Source organism: Eleutherodactylus coqui, chromosome 7 (assembly GCF_035609145.1).
Source record: "Eleutherodactylus coqui strain aEleCoq1 chromosome 7, aEleCoq1.hap1, whole genome shotgun sequence".
Taxonomy (NCBI): domain Eukaryota; kingdom Metazoa; phylum Chordata; class Amphibia; order Anura; family Eleutherodactylidae; genus Eleutherodactylus; species Eleutherodactylus coqui.
The window spans coordinates 19,445,108-19,469,583 of record NC_089843.1 but is presented as its reverse complement, the minus strand read 5'-3'; positions in this window follow the sequence as shown (position 1 = coordinate 19,469,583).

Genomic DNA, 24,476 nt, shown 5'->3' with positions numbered 1-24,476 from the left:
AGTATAGTATGTATGTATGAGTATGAGTGTAGTGTGTATGTATGTGTATGAGTGTAGTGTATATGTATAAGTGTACAGTGAGTATATGTGGATTGCATCTATGAGTGTAATATGTATATACGAGTATGTATGAGTATATTTGTGTATGCATGAGTGTAGTGTGTGTGTATGTATGAGTGCAGTGTGTATGTATATGTATGAGTGCAGTGTGTATGTATATGTATGAGTGTAGTGTGTATGTATGAGTTTACTGTGAGTATTTGTGGGATGCATAGATCAGAGTAATATATATATATATACACGAGTATGTATGAGTTTAGTCTGTATCTATGAGTATGTATGAGTGTATTGAGTGTATTTATGGGATGCATTCATGAGTGTAGTGTATATATTTATGGGATGTAAGTATAAGTGTAGTGCATATGTATGAATATGTATGAGTGTAGTATGTATATACGTGTATATATGTGAGTGTAGTGTGTGTATTTGTGGGATGCATGTATGAGTGTAGTATACATGTACAAGTATGTATGAGTGTATTATGTGTTTATTTGTGGGATACATTTATGAGTGTAGTGTGTATGTACAAGTATATATGAGTGTAGTGTCTATGTACAAGTATGTAAGAATATAGTGTATATATTGTATGTATAAGTATCGTGTTTTATGTATGAGTATGTAGGAATGTAGTGTATTTGTGTGGTGTATGTATGAGTGCAGTGTGTTTTTATGAACATGCTATGTGTAAGAGTGTAGTGTGTATGTATGAGTATATAAGAATGTAGTGCGTGTATTTGTGTGATATATATGAATGAGTGTAGTGTGTATATTTATTTGATGTATGTATAAGTATAATGTGTATGTACAAATATGTAAAAGTGTAGTCTATATATTTATGTAATGTAGGAGTGTAATATGTATGTATGAACATATGTTGACTCTGCTTAGATTTCAGCTGACTTTGCCCTCATGTCCCTCCGGCAGGTCGGATACTGCATGTGGAAACCCGCAGCAGAATGCAACCCTGCCCGTGAACGAGGACGCTGCGGGACTTCTACTTACCCGTTCCAGTCTTCTATCTCCTACACTGCAGAAGCGCTGGCCGGCGTGCCGCCGCACATGCGAAGTGGAGTTTTTTGTTTTTTAAACTGCTGTTCGAGCGGAATCTGCAGGCTGTCCGTAATTCAATTGCGGATGGGCCGCGAATCTGACAGCTTCTATTGACTTCAATAGAAGCCGACCGTGCGGGATCCGTAGTGAAATGGAGCATGCTGCGATTTGTTTTCCAGACCAAAGGTCTGCAAATCAAATCCACTTGCTTTATCCTTACGGCCAGCTTGTTTTGCGGATCTTCCGCCTGGGTGACCCGTGTGGATTCTGCAAATCAGATCTGCCTGTGGACATTGGGCCTTTGCGTCCTCAGCAGAATTACTGCACTGAGGCATAAAGGGGGAACTATTACTGTGTGAGGACTAAATGGGGCACTATTGTGTGGCACCAAGGGGGGTATTATTACCATCTGAGGCACTATGGATGGATTCTTTATGCAGAGGGGGGAAAAGATGGGGATGTGCTGAAAAAGAGAGGAGCCAAAGATGTCTGTGAATGAAATTGTGCAGAGCTGAGTCATAGCTGAAAGAAGTTGCCATGATGGTCTGGGCAGAAAGAAGAAGAAAAGTGAAAGTGAATTTTTCAAATGAGATCTGGCGTCCCTTGCGAGTCATTGGTTTTAATCATAAGGAAAGACTAGAAGCAATGGGATGAAACTGAAAGGGAGGAGACACAGATTAGATATTAGACAGTGAGGGGGATCAATGAGTGGAACAGGTTACCATGGGAGATGGGGAGTTCTCCTTCAATGGAAGTGTTCAAACAAAGGCTGGACAAATATCTGTCTGGGATGATTTAGTAAATCCTGCACTGAGCAGGGGGTTGGACCCGATGACCCTGGAGGTCCCTTCCAACTCTACCATTCTATGAGTCTACAATATAATTAATACATATATAATATTCCCAACAACGCCACTGGGACCTGTGCATCGAGGCACCAAGCTAAAGGGGAAGGGGGGCTGAAATTTACCCTGGAGCCTCCTTGTCCCTAGTTATGTCCCTGCCTGCTCATTCCAATATGTAACTGTGAGCCTAAACCTCTCCCAGGAGTCGTACATTCTCCTATAGAAATACCGTTGGGGTGTCTGACAGCAGATCTGCTGACTGTTTCCAAGAGCGACCAGCTGAGTTGTGTTGATGCCCAGTAGAGCTGCCCATATAATCAGCTTTATGTTAACCACACGCTCTGCTGCAGGAACTGGCATAGCTCTTACAAACAAGGGCAAGAACAGAAGTAACATCCTGCAGGACGTTCAGGACCGCAGCTTGTGCATCTTCTGCTTTTTTATTCTCCATCGCTTCTTCTCACTTCCTGCTCCTACATCCACCCTAAATACAGAAGAATTTGTCAAGACATCACCCGTGTTCATAAAGCGAGACAAGGCAGGCTTCAGAGGCTCTCACTTTGTTTACATGTAGTTATGTTGTGGTCTTGTGTCCCCATCATTCTGCACTCAGTACTCCATGAGAAAGTAACATAGTAACATAGTCTGTTAGGCTGAATGAAGAGGAAGGCAAAAACCCAAGAGGGAAAAGCCAATTAGCCCATTTGGGGGAAAATTCCTTCCCGACTCCATAATGGCAATCAGAATAATCCCTGGATCAACCTTTGATAGCTCCTACCTGACTGTAAGACCCGGAACTACAAACCCGCTGGTCACCTAATGTCTATATCCTGTAATATCATTGCGCTCTAGAAAGACATCTAGTCCCTCTTGAACTCCACTATGGATTTTGCCATCACCACGTCCTCAGGCAGAGAGTTCCACAGTCTCACTGCTCTTACAGTAAAGAACCCCCTTCTGTGTTGGTGATGAAACCTGCTTTATTTTAGACGTAGTGGATGCCCTCTCGTTACCATCGCAGTCCTGGGTATAAACAGATCCTGGGAGAGATCCTTGTATCGTCCCCTCATGTATTTATACATGGTTATTTGCGCGCTCCTCAGCCATATTTTTTTTAGTGTGAATAGTCCTAATTTTGATGCCTCTCTGGGTATTCCAGTCCTCCCATTCCATGTATTAGTTTAGTTGCTCGTCTTTGAACCCCCTCCAGCACTGTAACATCTTTCCTGAGCACCGGTGACCAGAATTGTACGCAGTATTCCAATGGAGGCCTGACATGTGCCTTATAAAGTGGGAGGATAATGTTCTCGTCCTTCGCCCCTATACTTCTTTTAATACCCCCCAGGAGTTTATTAGCTTTTGCAGCAGATGACTGGCATTGATTGCTCCAGTTAAATCTATAATCCAATAGTACCCCCAGATTCTTTTCCATATCACTTTTTCCTAGTGGTACCCCATTAAGCGAATATTGGTAACATCCGTTTCTCCTGCCCATGTGCATAGTCTTACATTTTTCAACATTGAACTTCATTTGCCATTTTTCTGCCCAAGCCCCCAGCTTATCCAGGTCCGTTTGTAGCCGTACCTTGTCCTCCGTTGCATTGATTATATTGTATAATTTTGTATCATCTGCAAATATTGATATTTTGCTGTGCAGCCCCTCTATCAGGTCGCTGATAAATAGGTTGAACAGAATGGGGCCTAATACTGAGCCCTGTGGTACCCCGCTAGCGACTGTGGTCCAATCAGAGTATGAGCCATTTATTACCCCCCTTTGTTTTCTATCATTGAGCCAATTCTTTACCCAATTACACACATTTTCACCCAATCCGAGCTGTCTCATTTTATATATCAGCCTATTATGCGGAATGTTGTCAAATGCTTTAGAGAAGTCCAGATATACGAGATCAATAGACTCTCCCTGATCCAGCCTAGTACTTACTTCATCGTAGAAGCTGATCAGATTGGTCTGACAAGATCGACCCCTCATGAGCCCATGCTGGTGAGGAGTTATTCTGTTGTTCTCCTTGAGGTATTCTAGGATGGTGTCTCTCAGAAACCCCTTGAATATTTTTCCAATTATTAAAGTGAGACTTACTGGCCTGTAGTTACCAGGCTCACTTTTAGACCCCTTTTTGTAAATTGGAACGACGTTGGCAATGCGCCAATCTAATGGAACAACCCCGATCTCAATAGTGTGCATAAATATTAGAAATGGCGGTCTAGATGTCACATTACTTAGTTCCCTTTGAACCCTTCTTCGCTGCCTTCTTGTTTTAGTAGTTTAAATACTTTCTTTTTTCCATTTATTGCCCCCCTTACAGTCTTGTCGAGCCACATTGGTTTCCTTCTACTTGTGGTTCTTTTTTTTCAAAGTGAATGAACTGCTCGCATGAGGTGATTAGGATCCTTTTGAACTTTTCCCATTTGTCCTCTGTACTGATATTTTTGAGGGTGTTGTCCCATTTAATGTTACCGATAGTAGTTCTAAGCTGATCGAATTTTGCTTCACCAAAGTTTAGTTTGTTTGTCGCTCCCTGATAAGGCTTCTTATTGAATGACAGCTGGAAGTTGGTTATATTGTGGTCGCTGTTCCCAAAGTGCCCCTCAACCTGTACCCCCATTGTTCGGTCCGGTTTGTTAGTTAGTACTAGGTCCAGAGTTGCCCTCCCTCTCGTTGGTTCCCGCACAAGTTGGTTCAGGTAGTTATCTTTAATTACGCTCAAGAACATATCACCCCTGTGAGATTTGCAGGTCTCATTTTCCCATATTATATACGGATAATTAAAGTCCCCCATAATAATTACTTTGTTGTGGTTTGACACCTCTTCTATCTGCCTTAGTAGTAAGTTTTCAGTTTCTTCTGTTACTTTTGGTGGTCTATAGAAAACCCCCATCAGGATTGTTATTTCTTTTTCCCTGTATTTCTACCCACAGAGATTCCACATGTTCAGCTCCTGCACCTATATCCTCCCGTAGCCTCGGCATTAAGTACGATTTGACGTACAGACATACCCCTCCCCCTTTCTGGTTCCTTCGGTCTCTTCTGAAGAGATTGTAACCCTGTAAATTCATGGCCCAAATCGCACTTATCATCAAGCCATGTTTCCGTTATTCCAACTATATCATAACTTTCATCAGTCATTCTCGCTTCAAGCTTGCCCACTTTATCGATCAGACTTCTTGCATTTGTAGCCATACAATTTATACAGTTATTGTTCTTTAAATTCATTTTGCTACTAATGGTACTATTGGCTGATCTGTCAGTTCTAAATGTACTAACCCCACCATCTACTCGACCCCCATTATCATTACTTGGACCCAGGTCGCTATCGACACTGCCTACCCCCCTGTTTATCTATTTGCCCTCCGCCCAGTCCCTGGTTTAAACACTCCTCCAGCCTTCTAGCCATCTTCTCACCCAGCACAGCTGCACCCTCCCCATTGAGATGCAGCCCGTCCCTACGGTAGAGCCTGTAGCCGACAGCAAAGTCAGCCCAGTTCTCCAGGAATCCAAACCCCTCCTTCTTACACCAACTCCGGAGCCACTTGTTTACCTCCCTAAGATCCTGCTGCCTTTCTAGTGTGGCTTTTTGTGCAGGTAGTATTTCCAAGAAAACTACCATGGAGGTCCTCACCCTAAGCTTGGATCCTAGGTCCCTGAAATCGTTTTTGAGGGCCCTCCATTGACCTCTAACTTGTTCATTGGTGCCAACGTGCACCATGCCCACTGGATCCTCACCAGCCCCTCCCAGTAATCTGTCAATCCAATCCGCGATGTGTCGAACTCAAGCGCCAGGAAGACAACACACCGTTCGACGATCCCGGTCTTTATGGTAGATTGCCCTCTCTGTCCCCCTTATAATTGAGTCCCCCACCACTAGGAGCTGTCTAGTCTGCTCTACGCTCCCCGTCCCCTTCTCACTGGAGCAGTTATTCCCCTGGCATTCAGAGGGCATGTCGTGCTGCAGCAGTGCTGGCTCTCTAATGGCACCCCCCTCATCTGCCAACTTTGCAAACTTGTTGGGTTGTGCCAGTTCAGGACCAGCCTCCCTGATTCTCTACCCCTTTTAAATGTCACCCAGCTAGCTGCTTGCTCCCCCTGCTCTTCAGTACTACCATCTGCCCCCACCTCTACCCCAGCGAGTGCCTGCTCAGTGAGCACCAAACTCCTTTCCATGATGCCAATGGCTCTCAGTGTTGCCAGTCGCTCATTTAGATCCAGGATTTAGGCTTCCAAATGTGTGACAAGCACGCATCTGCGCAACAGTATGCACCCTCGATCGTCTGATCAAGGACCGCATACATTGCACAAGTAGCACACTGTATCACATTGCCAGGCATGGAGCTCATCCTAATGGGGATCTACTATTTACTTGTTCAAGCATCCAATTATGCTTCACTTACACTGTTTTTCTACACTTACACCCCTTCACTTAGTCATAGTCACACACTTAGACCCACACACACACTAAGACACACAGTTAGACCCACAGACACACTAAGACACACAGTTAGACCCAGAGACACACACACTTGGACACACACAACACAGAAAATACTTATCAGCTTCTGTCAGCAGCTCCTCTGCAGCTCCGATGACGTCACCTGTAGGACCTGTCTCCCGGAGGTCGTTCTCTCTGGCCTCCTGCCGTGCCACTCCGCTGACTGCTTTTCCTCTTTTCTCCTTTTCAGCTGCTGGACGTATCCTTCCAGGGGCCCTCTGGTCTTCTTGTGGCTCAGGTGCCGCTCCGGTGTTCTCCCACTCCTGCTCCCCGACTCCCGCTGACGTCACCTCCGCCCGCTGGAATTCACTTACGGATCCGGAATGGGTGAAATCTTTGTAATTTTTTTTAAAAATGAAAAACTACCATTTTGCACTGACATAAGTATTCACACCCTTTAGTATGACACTTGTAACTCTGGGGGCTCCCATTTGTCTTGATCATCTTTGAGATGTTTCTACACCTTGATTGGAGTCACATATGGTAATGTAACACCCCAATAACTTTCTGTATGTCGGGCTGGAGGCCTAGACTTTATTTTCCCCTTAAATTCTCTGAGAGTGTGGTGCTCGCCACTTAACTTAGGTAGCCATGGCGCTCCAAGGCATTAGGGCATGGTTAGCAGCGCAAAGCTGGGGGTGCTAGCAGTCGCAGAGGCTGATTCTGCAGGCGTAACAACTGATGCAACAGCGTTAACTGGAGCAGCAACATCTGCAGGGTCATCGATGGCTGGCTGGTTGTCAGCAGGATTATCTTCAGCAACCGACATCTTGATTTTATGGCTGTAAGGCATAGAAGGAACTATCCTGTTCATAGATGCCAAGATTAGGGGTTGTAACACCCCAATAACTTACTGGAGGCCTAGACTTTGTCACGGTGACCCCACACTCTAGTTTGGACACTGCGGATAATATGTTGCAGAAATAATGGAGATGAGTCCAGTTTAGTTTAGTAATCTGAGAGTGAGCAGATTTACTAACTTTGGTATTTGCAACAATGGGTTAACTTTACAACCCTTTGAAAACGTATTTATAGCAGGTATTCAAGAATGCAGTAATAACAAGCAAGACAGTAATGATGAATTGATGAAACTCTAACTTCAAGAATCTCTTATTTTCCTGAAGAGTGATTTACTAGACAATTTCCCCACTATTGAACTTAGATGAAACTATTTGGTTAGATTTGACTGAAGGTTTTTATGAAGCAGAAGCACAAGTGGCTCAATGGCTAATCCTGGCTTGAGCTTCACCAGGTAGCTATAACTCACTGTTAGATGAAGATGGACCTCTGAAAGGATCTTCTGTGTTCTCTGCTGTGGGATGCCAAGGGAGCGGATTGGACACCACACTCAACCTTGGGGAATGATAGCTCACTGAACTGGAACCTCCTCCTTGCTCACTCCAGGCTGAGTCTCCTTAACTGCTCTGCATCACTCCTTTTTATAACCTCTCTCTCCCGCACTCTTGCATAGGGACTTGTATGTTTGTTTCCCACCCTTGGGGCTCTGCACCAGTGAGATTAAACCTTACTGTCAGCCAATGGGAGGCCAGCTGACATCAGGATTGAGCTGTATGACTAAAGCAGAAGGGGAGACACGGGGTCTCTCCTACAAACGGCACCTTCTTGATCCAGGGACGGCATCCAGACAGGTGAAACAGGACAAGTGTACCATGAGTGTTCTGCAGGGCCTGCTGGGCCACTACAGTAAATTCAGATAAATGGACATAAAAGACCCCCACCCCCAGTCTATATAAGATTTTGCAGCTCACAATGCATATCAGAGCCAGAACCAAGCTATGAAGAGGACAGAACTGCCTGAAGAGCTCAGAGACTGGATTGTGTGGAGGCACAGATCTGAAGTAGCTGCAAAACATTTCTGCTGCCCTGAAAGTTCCCAGGAGCCCAGCAGCCTTCATAATTCTTACATGGAAGAAAAACAAGCAGGACTCTTCCTAGAGCCGCCGAAACTAAGAGTAAAAAAATCCTCAGTAAGAAAGGTGACCAAGAACCCAACAGTCACTTTGGCTGTAGATGGGACAAACCTCCAGTAGGTCGACATCACTGAAGCCTCCACAAATCTGGGCTTTATGACGAAGGGACCAGAGAGAAGCCTCCTCAGTAAGACATGAAATCCGCCTGGAGTTACCAAAAAGACTCTAAAGGACCCTCAGACTGCGGGAAACAAGATTCTCAGATCTGATTACACCAAAATGGAACTTTTTGGCCTCTAAGAATTCTGTCTGGAAGAAACCTGGTGCCGCTCATCACCTGCCCAATACCATCCCTATAGTGACACCTGGTGGAGGAGCATCATGCTGCGGGAGGGGCGACCGGTCAAGTTGGAGGGAAAGCTGAATGGAGCAAAGTACAGAGATTAGGAAGACCTGATCCAGAGCTCAAGGGACCCCAGACTGGGCAGAAGGGTCACCTGCCAACAAGACAATGACCCTAAGACCCCACCCAAGACCACCTAGGAGGGGCTTTGGGACAACTCTGAATGTCCATGAGTGGGCCAGCTAGAGCCCTGACTTTATCCCAATGGAACACCTCTGGAGATACCTGACAATGACCGTCCACACACGGCCCCCATCCCACCTGATGGAGGGCAGAAAATCCCAACATCCAGGTGTGCAAACCTTCTGGCATTATCCCGAAGAAGACTGAAGTCACTGCTAAACGGGCTTCAACTAAGTGCAGGGTGTGAATACATATGTCACTGCTAAATGGTAGTTTTGCATTTTTACAAAATGTACAAAGATGACTGGGGGTACTCTACACATTCTCCCAACTGCTCCCTTTTACCCAATAAACACTAATACAACGTCTGGCATTATAACACGTGGGGTAGGCCACAGCTTTATTAAAATTAAAACTCTTTAACATAAATTTGAATATAACCTTTAATAAATTAACCTTTTACATGACTTCCCATGCTTTAAAAAAAAAAAACCATGTAGTCCATAAGGCGCCTGCAAGCCCGTTGAGGTCTCAAAGCAGGCTGGAAGGCCCACCTTTCTCTAACCCAATCTGGCATGAGAAGCTCTCTGCCACGAAGGATTCAGCGTATTCCTACGCCGCACTCTGCCCCACCCCACATGCCAGATCCAGAGCCGCCTCCAACCCATCCTGCAACCCGGACAAAAAAGTGTCCAAACCTACCTCATTAGGATGGACACCATCCCCCCGAAGAGCACACCAATAACTATTTTCTAACTCCCAATGACATATGGTAATACCCCCTAAGGACTGAACAAATTTAGACATTTTGATGTTCACCGCCGTGCGCACCCTATCAATACCTTCTGGGTTTCTTGCCCCTCTCCATACCCTCCTCGAAACTATATCAGACCAAACTAGCACTACCTGCCTGAAAAATTCGTGAAAACACTCCATGTTGGCCTTCATGATAGCAATAAACTCCCCCACCTTCACCTTCCCCAGATCGTTTCCACCTGCGTGAATCATTAATATGATCTTGTCCGGAGTCCAGACGCTGATTTTTCCCATTTCTGAGAGCAGCCTGGACCACTGTAGTCCCCTCACTTCCCTCCAATGCACCACAGTGTTCTTTAGTCCCAAATTTGCTCCTAAAGGCCCCACTCACCCTCTTCTCCGCCCAGTAGAGGTAAAAGTGGCCGATGATCCATACGTTCCAGGGCTTGTCAACTGTGAAAAAAGATAAAAACCACCACCAACATGTTCTCCTAATTTTGAAAAAAACAAAAAACTCCACATACAAGCTACATTACACCACCCCCATATCAGGGCGAACATAAGCCTTGTAGGCCTCGGTTCTCCATCGGCCCAGCCGTTTTACTCCTTCTGCCAATATCCCGCATGCATCCCCTATTGTCGCCTCCCCAATGCGAAACAAATGCATCCCGAATACTTTCGGGTCCAAGCCCAAATGTTTAATGCACGCTCGCAGAACCGAAAAAAACTGGTAGACTGTTACCGGGAATCCAGAAGCATGCTGGAACAAATGGCCCAAACCTAGGTGAAGGGCCATATACTACTGCAAAACCCCAACTGGGCACCACTCAGAGCCAAGAACTGCTATAGTCACCACCTCCTCCTGCCATAAGAGTCTGTCTTCGATCTTCTTACACAAACCTTTACCACCTCGTCCATCATCACCAGATCTCCGACTAACAGGCCGCCTGGCTTGAATTTACTGGCCAGCACCACCTCCCCGACACGCAGAGCCTCCCTTGCGCTCCCTCAAACTGACCCTCCTAAACCACTACTGCCTGCACCTAGGCTAACCCTCCCATTCTGTTGTCACTTTGTCATTATGGGGTACTGAGTACAAAATGATGGGGGAACTGAAGGCCACAAATGACAAAATATAAAGAAGTGAGCAGTCTGAAGCCTTTCTGGCCCCATGTATGTACCCCCAGTGATCACAGCTCTGCACACTTTAGATTGCAGCATATTTTAGGAGTGTAGGGGGATGCAAATTAAAAATGTGGGCGAGATTTACCACATGCAGCGTTTTGCTGTGACCTTTTGGCGATGCCTATTGATGCCCCTGATTCTTCATAATGTCACATGCAGCATGTTAAATCAGGCGCAGATACCTTATTGCTGTGTGGTGTGAAGGTTTGTGCTAAAAATCTGTCCCCCCAGCCCTGGAGCAATTTTTTATGTGACTTTAAAAAAAAAAAAAAAAAAAAGTCGAACATTATAAATCAGGTCCAAACCCCTGCATCACCTAAACCAGGCCCATAAACTTAGACAAAAAGGAGAATGACTTGCCCAGGCATAAATTATTTAGAATAGGCGCATGAGATTCGTAAATCCTGCGCACGTCATTTAGACTAAAAAAATTTTGAATTTTAGATAAAAAAGCAAGTTTTGCTTCCATAAATCTTCTTTGTAGTCTATATATTTTTGCTCCAAAAAAACTTAAACCTTGCAGTTTTTATATTGGCCACTAGATGTCAGCACAACAGACACACTCCTAATAAGCATCTCAATTTACTACTGCTGTGAAGTCCAAAGCAATTTCAACATCAACAGTAGGAGGTGCACTAAAGGCCCTCTGACACGGAATAAGCATCATGCAGACCGCTCGTTAGATTGGGCGATTTGCTCGATAATTATTAGATGTAAACGTGTGCAATGAAAGAACCATCAGCCTTAATTCACTGATTCGATCCTCTATGCAGACCATAAAATCACTGTTGGTCTGCTGCTGCATCGGCTGTGTGAACAGGCAGTTGGTCATCTACGAACGACTGCCTGTTTCCTGCGAATGTAGGCAGACAACTGGAGCGATCTCTTGCTTGCTCCGCCTCCATTCACTGAGCGATGATTGTTCTTGTGTGAAAGCATTGCTTGGACGGCTGTCCTGTGTATAAGGGCCTTAAGGCGCTGTAGACGTGCATGAACCAGTTATCCCTCGGCTCACATACATATTTTGCTGCCCAGGGGGTCAACACATCATGGTGTCTGCCATTCGTCCCTATTTATCCTCCGTGGCTTTAGATTTGATGTTTCTACTTTACTGCTGGAGCCTAGATAAGCAGGATTGCAGGAACCTGTTGTACTGCTGCTAAGCAAACTCACGCCTCACAGATTTGTCCTATCACTGGAGACAGACATTTCCCGTAACCCTATAGAACTGATATACAGGATATTCTCACCAAGCTGAGGAGCAGGGTAGCAGATAAAGTGGGTGGAGAGAATAAGCCACACCCAGGCCCTGCTACCAAAACTCCCTTGTCACATAATAGGACAGCAGGACTACAAACTGGGGTCCGGGTTTTGCATTGGAGAGCTTGAACTTCAAACTTCACTTCCGATGTCTATGAATTTACTGGTACCAACTACTGAATGGTGGGACCTATAGGAAATCCCTCACAGGTGCATACCTTTGAAAGCCCCAAAGTTCCATCCGCCCACTAGGGATGATCAGCATTACTTGGCAGAATGAAGAAGGTTCTGGCCTGCCGGAGGGGTCAGGATGCAGATAGAACAAGTTGTCTCAGAGGAGATTCAGTCTGCAGTTGTTACATAGAAAGTGAGACCAAGGTCCAGAATGGAGATGATGTAGTCTGTTTAAAAGGGTGACAGCCAAAGAAAGAGCATTCCAGAGGACCACTGCAGCACGGGAGAAGTCTTGTCCTTTATCATTTTCTAGCCAGATGTTACATTCTTTTGAACAGAATTTCTAGAATGACTCCTATAAGAGATTCTGCTAAATTGTGACAAAACCTCCATGGATTTAAGTGGGTTCTTCCATGGATTTCATGGGTTTTACAGTGCTCCTACATTCATGAGTGGCCCCTTTATTAAAGCCCTTTTATGATTTGTGCTTACCTGAATGGATATTCTCCCCGTGACCCCGGAGTACAGCATAAAATAATGTTAAACGTTTACCGTGGATCAGTTTCAGTGTGAATCCATATTGGATGGGAACATCCAACAATCTGAGCAACTTCCAACGAGGCCGGTCATCGGTGCTGGACTTGCCGAAGCTGCACTGACAACCGTGGTGGTTTTTCTTGTGTAATAGTGTAGAGAGTATACCAAGAATGGCGCAATCAAAGAAAATCATCCAGCGAAAGGAGATCCCATGGCTGGAAATAACTCGTCACCGGAAGGGGTCAGAGGTGGGTGTCAGGAAACGTCCTAACAGTTAGGTGCAGTTAAATACAACGCTGGAGCTCCAACTAACTTGACTGAACCCACAATTTGTTGTTCCTTAGCACGGATGGCTATAACAGCTGACGACCAGCTCCAGCACCATTGTGTCTAAGAGAAACAGAAAGGTGAGACTCCAGCGGGCAAAAGAGCGCAAATCTTGTATCACTGAGCAGCGGAGAAACATCTCCTGGTCAGATGGACCCAGATTTCTGTTGCCCCGTGCTGACAGAAGGTCAGAATTTGGCGCAAGCAGCATGAATCGCCTCTAGCTTGGATACAAGATGTAATACGGGTGGGCATGAAGGCTCTAGTACCCTGTTGTACCACCTTGAGCTTGAATATAAGATGTAATATGGGTGGACATGAAGGCTCTAGTACCCTGCTGTGCCATCTCTAGCTTGGATACAAGATGTAATGATCAGATTCTCCTCTGTACTGGTGGTCTGGCAGGGGAGGGGGGGGGGGGGGGGTCCTGAGCCCGGTCACCTGTGTGCCCCATCCACTGGTCCCAACACCTTCTAACAGTCTGGTCAGACACTCATCTCTGCTGGTGATCTGTCGGGGGTCCTGAGCCCGGTCACCTTGTGTGCCCTCACACATCCACTGGTCCCAACACCTCCTAACAGTCTGGTCAGATGGTCCTCTCTACTGGCGGTCTGTAGGGGGGCGTTCTGAGTCCAGTCACCTTGTGTGCGCTCACACATCCACTGGTCCCAACACCTCCTAACAGTCTGGTTAGATCCTCCTCTCTACTGGTGATCTGTTGAGGGTCCTGAGCCCGGTCACATTGTGTGCCCTCACACATGCACTGGTCCTAACAGTCTGGTCAGACGCTCCTCTTTACTGGTTGTCTGTCAGGGATCCTGAGCCCAGTCAGCTTGTATGCCCTCATCCACTGGTCCCAACACCTACTAACAGTCTGCTCGGATGCTTCTCTCTACTGGTGGTCTGTGGGGCTCCTGAGCCCGGCTATCTTTTGTGCCCTCATCCACTGGTCCCAACACCTCCTAACAGTCTGGTCACACGCTCCTCTCTACTGGTGATCTGTAGGGGGCTTTCTGAGCCTAGTCACCTTGGGTGCCCTCACACATCCACTGGTCCCAACTTCTACTAACAGTCTGGTCAGACGCTCCTCTACTGGTGGTCCGTAGGGGGTGTCCTGAGCCCAGTCACCTTGTGTGCCGTCACACATCTACTGGTCCCAACACCTCCTAACAGTCTGGTCAGACGCTCCTCTATACTGGTGGTCTGTGGGGGTCCTGAGCCCGGTCATCTTTTGTGCCCTCATCCATTGGTCCCAACACCTCCTTACAGTCTGGTCACATGCTCCTCTCTACTGGTGGTCCATAGGGGGCGTCCTGAGCCTGGTCACCTTGTGTGCCGTCACACATCTACTGGTCCCAACACCTCCTAACAGTCTGGTCAGACACTCCTCTCTACTGGTGATCCGTAGGGGGCGTTCTGATCCCAGTCACCTTGTGTGCCCTCACACATTCACTGGTCCCAACAACTCCTAACATTCTGGTCAGTCACTCCTCTCTACTGGTGGTCTGTAGGGGGCGTCCTGAGCCCGGTCACCATGTGTGCCCTCATACATCCACTGATCCCAACACCTCCTAACAGTCTGGTCAGATGCTCCTCTTTACTGGTGGTCTATAGGGGGCGGCCTGATCCCGGTCACCTTGTGTGCCCTCATACATCCACTGATCCCAACACCTCCTAACAGTCTGGTCAGATGCTCCTCTTTACTGGTGGTCTATAGGGGGCGTCCTGATCCCCGTCACCTTGTGTGACCTCACACATCCACTGGTCCCAACACCTCCTAACAGTCTGGTCAGAATGGCTGGTGGGGGATAATTCATTGATACGACCATCCAGTTTCTCACATCCCAATAATGCGCCCCTCTCAGACTCTGGTACAGGGGTGAAATGTTTTTACTGCGTCATAGAGGCATCTAGTGGTCAACAAGCTCTACACAAATGGAAGAAGAGGTCACTACAGACAGGGAGCCTCTGAGAGCCTTTTATAGGCCAAGGAGGAACCAGATTTATGGTCTCAGATGACAAGACCGTTCATCTAATCACCACAACTCCCATCATTTACAGATCTGCCTGAGATGGAACCGCAGGACGGGGTCTGCAGCCAGACAACTTCTGGGAGCTGGAGTGTTTTGTCAATGAGTGTATATGTGTGCAAGGTGTGATGTCTCTGCGCTGCTGCCCTCACCGTCCTGGAACGTGTGTCTGCACCCGGGAGCGGCGCAGCGGCGGCCTGGAGGAGAAGCAGCTGCAGATGTTTTCTCTGCGGTGAGACACGTGATCCGGTTATTCCAGATGTCTTAGGACCTGGCCGGGGGATGTTTACAGAGGAGAGATTACAATGTTTCACTTCATGTGGGTGCTACACGAAGATCACATGTAGTCCTGTCCTGACCAAAATCATCACATGACTGGACAGGTCACGGTCACCCCCCCCAAGAACACTCCTCTCCTGAAATACTTTGTGCTGCTGCATCCCATCACGGTGAATGGCAGACTCATGACAAACGTGTGACTAATACTTCAGCGGTCAGATCAGTTCCGTCCGGATTACTGAGAAGAGGAAGCCAATTGTCTGAGTATCGTGACTGCAGGGGAATATTCTTCTTCCTAAGAAATGTTTGCTGTCCAGTAGACAACCCTCATACCCCATATACTGTAAGAAATGTATAGCTGCGGTGGGGTGGGCGGATAAGTTCTTGGCTTTGCCATCTTCATTTGTTTCCACATCAGGGAGAGTTCTATCATCTGAAAGCTCAATCTTCGCAATACTCTGTGAGTTGGTCCATAATTCATGTTCATCTGGACATGAGGAAAGGATCTGCCACATGGGTCCCGAAAGGTTTGCCAGCAGACTAAAAGCGTGCCCCAGTGCAAGCCTGCCGGGGAATTCATTTGTGTTTTTGGCAGGACGCTGATGCTTTTGATCTTGACTGGCGACGATGGATAAGGCAAGAATTTTTATGAACTGATTCAAAAGAGCAGCCAAAAGAATGGAGACTCAGCGGTTCTCTGCATCCAAGGAAGCCCGGAGTACAGAAGCCTTCATCCAAGGTGATGGCGTCTGTCTTCTGCGATACGGTGGGATAATGCTTGTGGACGACCTTCTTAAGGGGCCGCCTATCACAGCCTTGTATTACACAACACTTCTGGATAAACGTAAGGAGGCAATGAAGTCATAAAGGTGCAGAAAATGGACCCAAGGTGTCATGTTCTTGCAGGACAATGCCTCATCCCACACAGTGGCCATCATCCAGAGCAGAAGGGCTGACCTGGGCTTCGAGGTGCCAATCATCCTCCATATTCGTCTGATTAGGCATCCTCAGACTACCTGTCAGTTTTCAGGAATACCTCTGTTTTCCTTTAAGGGAATCAAATTTGTCTACATTTCTGATGCCTAATTGCCATCCAACCAAAGGACTTCTATCTGAATGGGTTGAATAAGTTCCAACATCGCAGTCAGAAGTGCACTGAAATCCATAAGGACTACATAGAACAATGAAATATCACTTATTCTATGTCAATTTTTTGTAGTCCAAGCCAAGGACTTCTCAGCACCCCTTTGTATATGTATTGACCTCTGTACTTAAAGGGGTTGTCCCGCGGCAGCAAGTGGGGGTATACACTTCTGTATGGCCATATTAATGCACTTTGTAATATACATCGTGCATTAATTATGAGCCATACAGAAGTTATAAAAAGTTTTTCACTTACCTGCTCCGTTGCTAGCGTCCTCGTCTCCATGGTTGCTGTCTAATTTTCGCCGTCTAATGGCCAAATTAGACGCGCTTGCGCAGTCCGGGTCTTCTTATCTTCTCAATGGGGCTCTGTGTAGCTCCGTGTAGCTCCGCCCCGTCACGTGCCGATTCCAGCCAATCAGGAGGCTGGAATCGGCAATGGACCGCACAGAAGCCCTGCGGTCCACGGAGGGAGAAGATGCCGGCGGCCATCTTCACCGGGTAAGTAAGAAGTCACCGGAGCGCGGGGATTCAGGTAAGCGCTGTCCGGTGATCTTTTTTAACCCCTGCATCGGGGTTGTCTTGCGCCGAACGGGGGGGGGGGGGGGGGGTGTTGAAAAAAAAAAAAAACCCGTTTCGGCGCGGGACAACCCCTTTAAGCATCAGCTTGGATGACCACTCAATCACTAGAATGGACTAGTTTATCTGGATCACCAGAGATGATCACTGAATTGCTACAACACACTAAATCATTAGGATAACCATGGATCACCACTGTACATCTGGATCATGAGGGATGACCACTGAATCATTTGAACTGGCCAGTTTACATCTGGTTTTCCAGACATGACCACTGAATCACTAGAACTTACCAGTTTATATCTGAATCACTAGAGAGGACCACTGAATCACTATAACTCACTAGTATAACTAGTATAACCAGTGAACATCTAGATCACTACAGATCACCACTGAATAGCTAGATATCATTACAGTGTATCTGGATTACCAGGGATGATCACTGAATCACTACAACACGCCAAATCACTAGGATAACCAGTGAACATCTGGATCTCATTAGTGTGCATCTGAATCACTAGACCTGACCAGTGTACATCTGGATCCTTCGGAATAGCCACCTAATCACAAGAACTGCCCAGTTTATGTCTGAATCACCAGAGATGATCAGTGAATCATTACAACTGACCAAATCAGTAGGATAACAAGTGAATCTTTAGATCACCAAGGATGCCCACTAAATCCCAGGAACTGTCCGGTTTACATTTGGATCATCACAGATGAAGACTGAATCACTAGAACTGACCACTCTAAATCTGAATGGACCATTGTATATCTGGATCCACAGAGATAACCACAAGGATAACCAGTAAACATCTGGATCAACACTGAATAACTAGATGTCACTACTGAGCATCAGGATCATCACAAAAGACTAATGAATCAATAGAACTGATGGGTGTTTATGTGGATCCCAGAAGAGCAGCAGTGGATCATTAGATCTCACTAAATAACCAGTGTACATGCAGAGCATCACTGAATCTCAGTGGGAGACCTTGCATCAGATTGCGTGCACCTAGCACGGGGGTGGCTGCTGCCGCCGGCCCCATTGAAAACAACGGGCGGTGCAATTGTTAAAAAATAGAAATCATTTGTGTGTTTGGCCCGATTCATACATGAATTTGGGAATATAAATTTATAACAACTTTTGACACATTCAATGGAGGACTAAAGTGTCCCTGAGGACTTATGGGTGAATGGGAGGTATGAGACATCTATAGCACAGGTAAGACTGCTGGCCTGGTGTACTGCCTCCAACAGTAATACCCCATTTACGCTGACAGATGATCGCTCAAAGGTCGCTCAAACAATAGTCTGAGTGACAGTTTTGAGCGATGATCTTTGCATACTTTATATAAGCTAATAGGCTACTATAGAGCTATGCAGGCAGAGCGGGACACCACCGCGGCCCCTAACAGAACAATACAGCTGTTTTGCATCAACAAACAGATGTATTCTTCTCAGTACTGACAGCCAGTGTCCCCACTGTGAATTCACAGCAGGACGCTGGCACAGAGAATCTTATCAGCACAGACGGCTGATAACAGCTGATCACTCAATTATAGCAAGCTAGAATTCAGCAATCAGTGACTCGTGCACGAAAACTGCAGGATGTCCCTGCATTTAAACAGAACGGCAATCACTCAAAAGATTCTTTTAAACGATTCTCGCTGTGTCTAAAGCAGCCTTAAATCAGGGACCATAAACTTTCACTACGCTATCAGTGCCTAGACAAAAAAGTTTGTTTCTGTTGTAGTATTCCTTTTAAGAGCAAACCAATCCCATCCATGTCTGAGCCTTGTCATAAGTATGTGTGTTATAAGTGTGTATATATATATATATGCATGCCTCTTCAGATCTGTTCCATTTTTAGCCTGACGAAGGGCCCAAGAGGTTCGCAAGCTCGCTGTAACATCATGTATTTTTGTTAGCCATTAAAAGGTATCATATCTACAAGATTACTTGGTTTCTCTTGCTGGGAACAATCACATTTGGCCCATTCAAAAGAATGGGGTTCATATTTGTGCAGGATTTTCTCATGGGAAGCCGGCCTGAGGCCTCTTTCATAGGAGCATATGTTGGCCCGCCGTTTTGACGGTCGGCTGATATACGCTGTTGGAATCCACAATGCATCAGATCACATGGCCGTATTCCCACGATGTAAAACCGCCTGGCCAGCCAATATAGCACCGGGCGTTTTTACGTTGTGCCCAAAAGATAGTCCTGGAACTATCTTTTGGGCTGGATTATGTAAGCCGCTGCAAGGGCTTCTATGGGAGCCAATGACAGCGGCCGGAGAAGGGAGGTGGGAGGGAGTTTAACAGTGTGACTGCTAAACTCCCTCCCTTTTCTCTCCTCCTCTCCAGAAGATTACAATGGGAGGGGGCAGGATGAGGGCGGAGCTAAGCATCGCCCCATCCTGCCTCCTCCCATTGCTAGCTGCAGACTAGGGGCGGGAAGGGGGTGGAGCTAAGCTCCCACACCCCGTCCTCATCAAGCAATGGGAGAAAGCAGGGCGGCTCTTAGCCCCGCCTCCTTCCATTGCAATTTGCCAGAGGGAAGAAGTGGTGAGCCGGCGAGGGAAAAGAAAGGGGCGAGGGCATGGGGCCTCGGCGTATATGCACCGGGCCCCATGGCATCTGAATGAGTGCACAAGCTTATACACCCCAGATGGTAGTGTATATTGGCCGGACGTGAAAATGGCAGCTCATATATGCTTGTGGGAATGAAGCTTTAGGAGGAGACGTGTCACAGCTCGCTGACCAAGGACTACAGCACAGGGGCCGCTGACCCCCTCTAATTACTGATATATTGGGAGTTCCACTTTAAATCCTTTCCGATTTCCCTAGTATTTTACTCGCTGTTACAGATGAACACAACGTCTGCAGAATCCACCCGGGAACTAACTCTCCATGATGGACCACATCCTCCCGCTCACACCCCAACCATCTCCCTCCCAGAGTCATCAACACAGGATAATCTCCAGGGACTGCAAGCGCAAGAGCCCATGTATCTTATCCCATGTGTGATACTGTACTTCTGTATCTGATACCATCATGTGTGATACTGTACTTCTGTATCTATCCCATCATGTGTGATACTGTACTTCTGTATCTTATCCCATGTGTGATACTGTACTTCTGTATCTAATCCCATCATGTGTGATACTGTACTTCTGTATCTATCCCATCATGTGTGATACTGTACTTCTGTATCTTATCCCATGTGTGATACTGTACTTCTGTATCTAATCCCGCCATGTGTGATACTGTACTTCTGTATCTTATCCCATGTGTGATACTGTACTTCTGTATCTAATCCCATCATGTGTGATACTGTACTTCTGTATCTAATCCCGCCATGTGTGATACTGTACTTCTGTATCTAATCCCGCCATGTGTAATACTGTACTTCTGTATCTGATCCCATCAGGTGTCATATTGTACTTCTGTATCTAATCCCATCATGTGTGATACTGTACTTCTGTATCTAATCCCGCCATGTGTGATACTGTACTTCTGTATCTGATCCCATCAGGTGTGATACTGTACTTCTGTATCTAATCCCGCCATGTGTGATACTGTACTTCTGTATCTAATCCCGCCATGTGTGATACTGTACTTCAGTATCTATCCCATCATGTGTGATACTGTACTTCTGTATCTAATCCCGCCATGTGTGATACTGTACTTCAGTATCTATCCCATCATGTGTGATACTGTACTTCAGTATCTATCCCATCATGTGTGATACTGTACTTCAGTATCTATCCCATCATGTGTGATACTGTACTTCTGTATCTAATCCCGCCATGTGTGATACTGTACTTCTGTATCTAATCCCATCATGTGTGATACTGTGCTTCTTTATCGGATCCCATCATGATACTGTGGTTCAGAGCTGCTGTATCTAACCACATCAGGTGCGATACAGTTTGCAGAGTTGTTGTATTTAATCCTATCATGTGTGATACTGTCTGCTGAGCTCCTGTATCTAATCCTATCCTGTGTGATACTGTCTGCTGAGCTCCTGTATCTAATCCTATCCTGTGTGATACCGTCTGCTGAGCTCCTGTATCTAATCCTATCCTGTGTGATACTGTCTGCTGAGCTCCTGTATCTAATCCTATCCTGTGTGATACTGTCTGCTGAGCTCCTGTATCTAATACTATCCTGTGTGATACTCTCTGCTGAGCTCCTGTATCTAATCCTATCCTGTGTGATACTGTCTGCTGAGCTCCTGTATCTAATACTATCCTGTGTGATACTGTCTGCTGAGCTCCTGTATCTAATCCTATCCTGTGTGATACTCTCTGCTGAGCTCCTGTATCTAATCCTATCATGTGTGATACTCTCTGCTGAGCTCCTGTATCTAATACTATCCTGTGTGATACTCTCTGCTGAGCTCCTGTATCTAATACTATCCTGTGTGATACTGTCTGCTGAGCTCCTGTATCTAATACTATCCTGTGTGATACTGTCTGCCGAGCTCCTGTATCTAATCCTATCCTGTGTGATACTGTCTGCTGAGCTCCTGTATCTAATACTATCCTGTGTGATACTGTCTGCTGAGCTCCTGTATCTAATTCTATCATGTGTGATACTGTCTGCTGAGCTCCTGTATCTAATTCTATCCTGTGTGATACTGTCTGCTGAGCTGTGTATCCAATCCTGTGTGTGATATTGTCCGCTGAGCTTTGTATCTAATCACATGTGATACTGTACGCTGAGCCAGTATCTAATCCTACGGTGTGATACTGTATGTTGAACTGCTGTATCTAAATTTGTGTGATGCTGTGCTGCAGATCTCGGGCCTCACATCAGCGTTAGGGCATTCTGTCTTCCTGCTTCCTTTGGGTAACCGATAGCCCCTCATTCACTATAATGGGGTCCATTCGATTTCCAGGCAGCAGTCCGGCATTTGGCTAAAGTGTACAGGAAGAAATAGCGCCCCCTGCTGTACTATCTCATCCCGTGTTCTATCAGGTCAGTGACATGGATGTGAACCAACCCTAATCCCATAAGTGTGATGTTCTGTTTAACTGCGTATCTAAATTGTATGTATGATACTGACTGCTAAGCGCCTGTATCTAATCCTATCCTGTGTGATACTCTCTGCTGAGCTCCTGTATCTAATCCTATCATGTGTGATACACTCTGCTGAGCTCCTGTATCTAATCCTATCATGTGTGATACACTCTGCTGAGCTCCTGTATCTAATCCTATCGTGTGATACTCTCTGCTGAGCTCCTGTATCTAATCCTATCGTGTGATACTCTCTGCTGAGCTCCTGTATCTAATCCTATCATGTGTGATACACTCTGCTGAGCTCCTGTATCTAATCCTATCGTGTGATACTCTCTGCTGAGCTCCTGTATCTAATCCTATCATGTGTGATACACTCTGCTGAGCTCCTGTATCTAATCCTATCATGTGTGATACTCTCTGCTGAGCTCCTGTATCTAATCCTATCATGTGTGATACTCTCTGCTGAGCTCCTGTATCTAATCCTATCATGTGTGATACTCTCTGTTGAGCTCCTGTATCTAATCCTATCATGTGTGAGACCACCTACTCTGCATCTGGTTGTATAATAGCTGCTGACCTGTGTATCTAATCCTATCATGTGTGATACTCTCTGCTGAGCTCCTGTATCTAATCCTATCCTGTGTGATACTGTCTGCTGAGCTCCTGTATCTAATCCTATCATGTGTGATACACTCTGCTGAGCTCCTGTATCTAATCCTATCATGTGTGATACTCTCTGCTGAGCTCCTGTATCTAATCCTATCATGTGTGATACTCTCTGCTGAGCTCCTGTATCTAATCCTATCATGTGTGATACTCTCTGTTGAGCTCCTGTATCTAATCCTATCATGTGTGAGACCGCCTACTCTGCATCTGGTTGTATAATAGCTGCTGACCTGTGTATCTAATCCTATCATGTGTGATACACTCTCAGAGCAGCACGCCGATGGGCTCTATGTGAGATGAAGTAGTGCACCAGGTTACACACAGGAACAGAGCTGCAGCGTCTCACATATTATTCAGCTAGCATTACGCTCCCTTTAAGACTCTGCGCTCCCCTCCCCCGACATCTTAAGAAAGGGATAAATAAGATGAAGTAATGCTGTTTACTCCAGTTGTCATTTATGGTTAATTCTCACTAAAAAACGCTAAAACCTCCAGCGTCCTCCCAGCAGAACGCTAATCGCCACCGCCAGACTCCTCCCACCATCTATGGAGATGACTAACGAACCTCCTCCTCACTGCTGAATCTTCTGTCGTTACTGTAACAGAAGTCCCCCTCCACGTACAGCAGATAACAAGCAGAGCGGCACTGTAAAGCATAGCGGTCACAAAGGAGCAGAGCTACAGTATAAAGCATGGAGGGATAAAGGATGGAGGGACAGAGCAGAATCCAGAGCTTTGGTGAGTTAAGAAGGGGATTGCAGACTCCAATAGGCCAAAGCTTGGTTAGTTAAAGGGGTTGTCCGAAACGTTTTTTTTTTTTTTCAATAGCCCCCCCGTTCGGCGCGAGACAAACCCGATGCAGGGGTTTAAAAAAAAAACGTTTAGTACTTACCCGAATCCCCGCGCTCCGGTGACTTCTTACTTACCTTGCGAAGATGGCCGCCGGGATCTTCACCCACGGTGGACCGCGGGTTTTCTCCCATGGTGCACCGTGGGCTCTGTGCGGTCCATTGCCGATTCCAGCCTCCTGATTGGCTGGAATCGGCACATGACGGGGCGGAGCTACCAGGAGCCGCTCTCCGGCATGAGCGGCCCCATTCAGAAAAGAAGAAGACCGGACTGCGCAAGCGCGTCTAATCCGGCGATTAGACGCTGAAATTAGACGGAACCATGGAGACGGGGACGCCAGCAACGGAGCAGGTAAGTGAATAACTTCTGTATGGCTCATAATTAATGCACAATGTACATTACAAAGTGCATTAATATGGCCATACAGAAGTGTATACCCCCACTTGCTGCCGCGGGACAACCCCTTTAATCTTGCATTGCCTCTATGTTACATCTTTTCTTATAGCTGAGGTCAACAAGAGTATTGTTTCTCCTTGGGAAGAAAGTAGGAGGAGTCTTATCCGGGGGGGGGGGGGGGGGGCGGTTGCTGATAAGTCTTTGGCTTTACCCAGAAAGAAACGAAATGGGAAGATGAAACTTTCCATTTCTTCCACATCCTCTCCACTGATGCCAACACACTTCTTACATCAGTATTCCAAGTTCTGTAAGCCTTGCAAAAAGAAGGATTTCGGTTGTGCCTCAAACCAG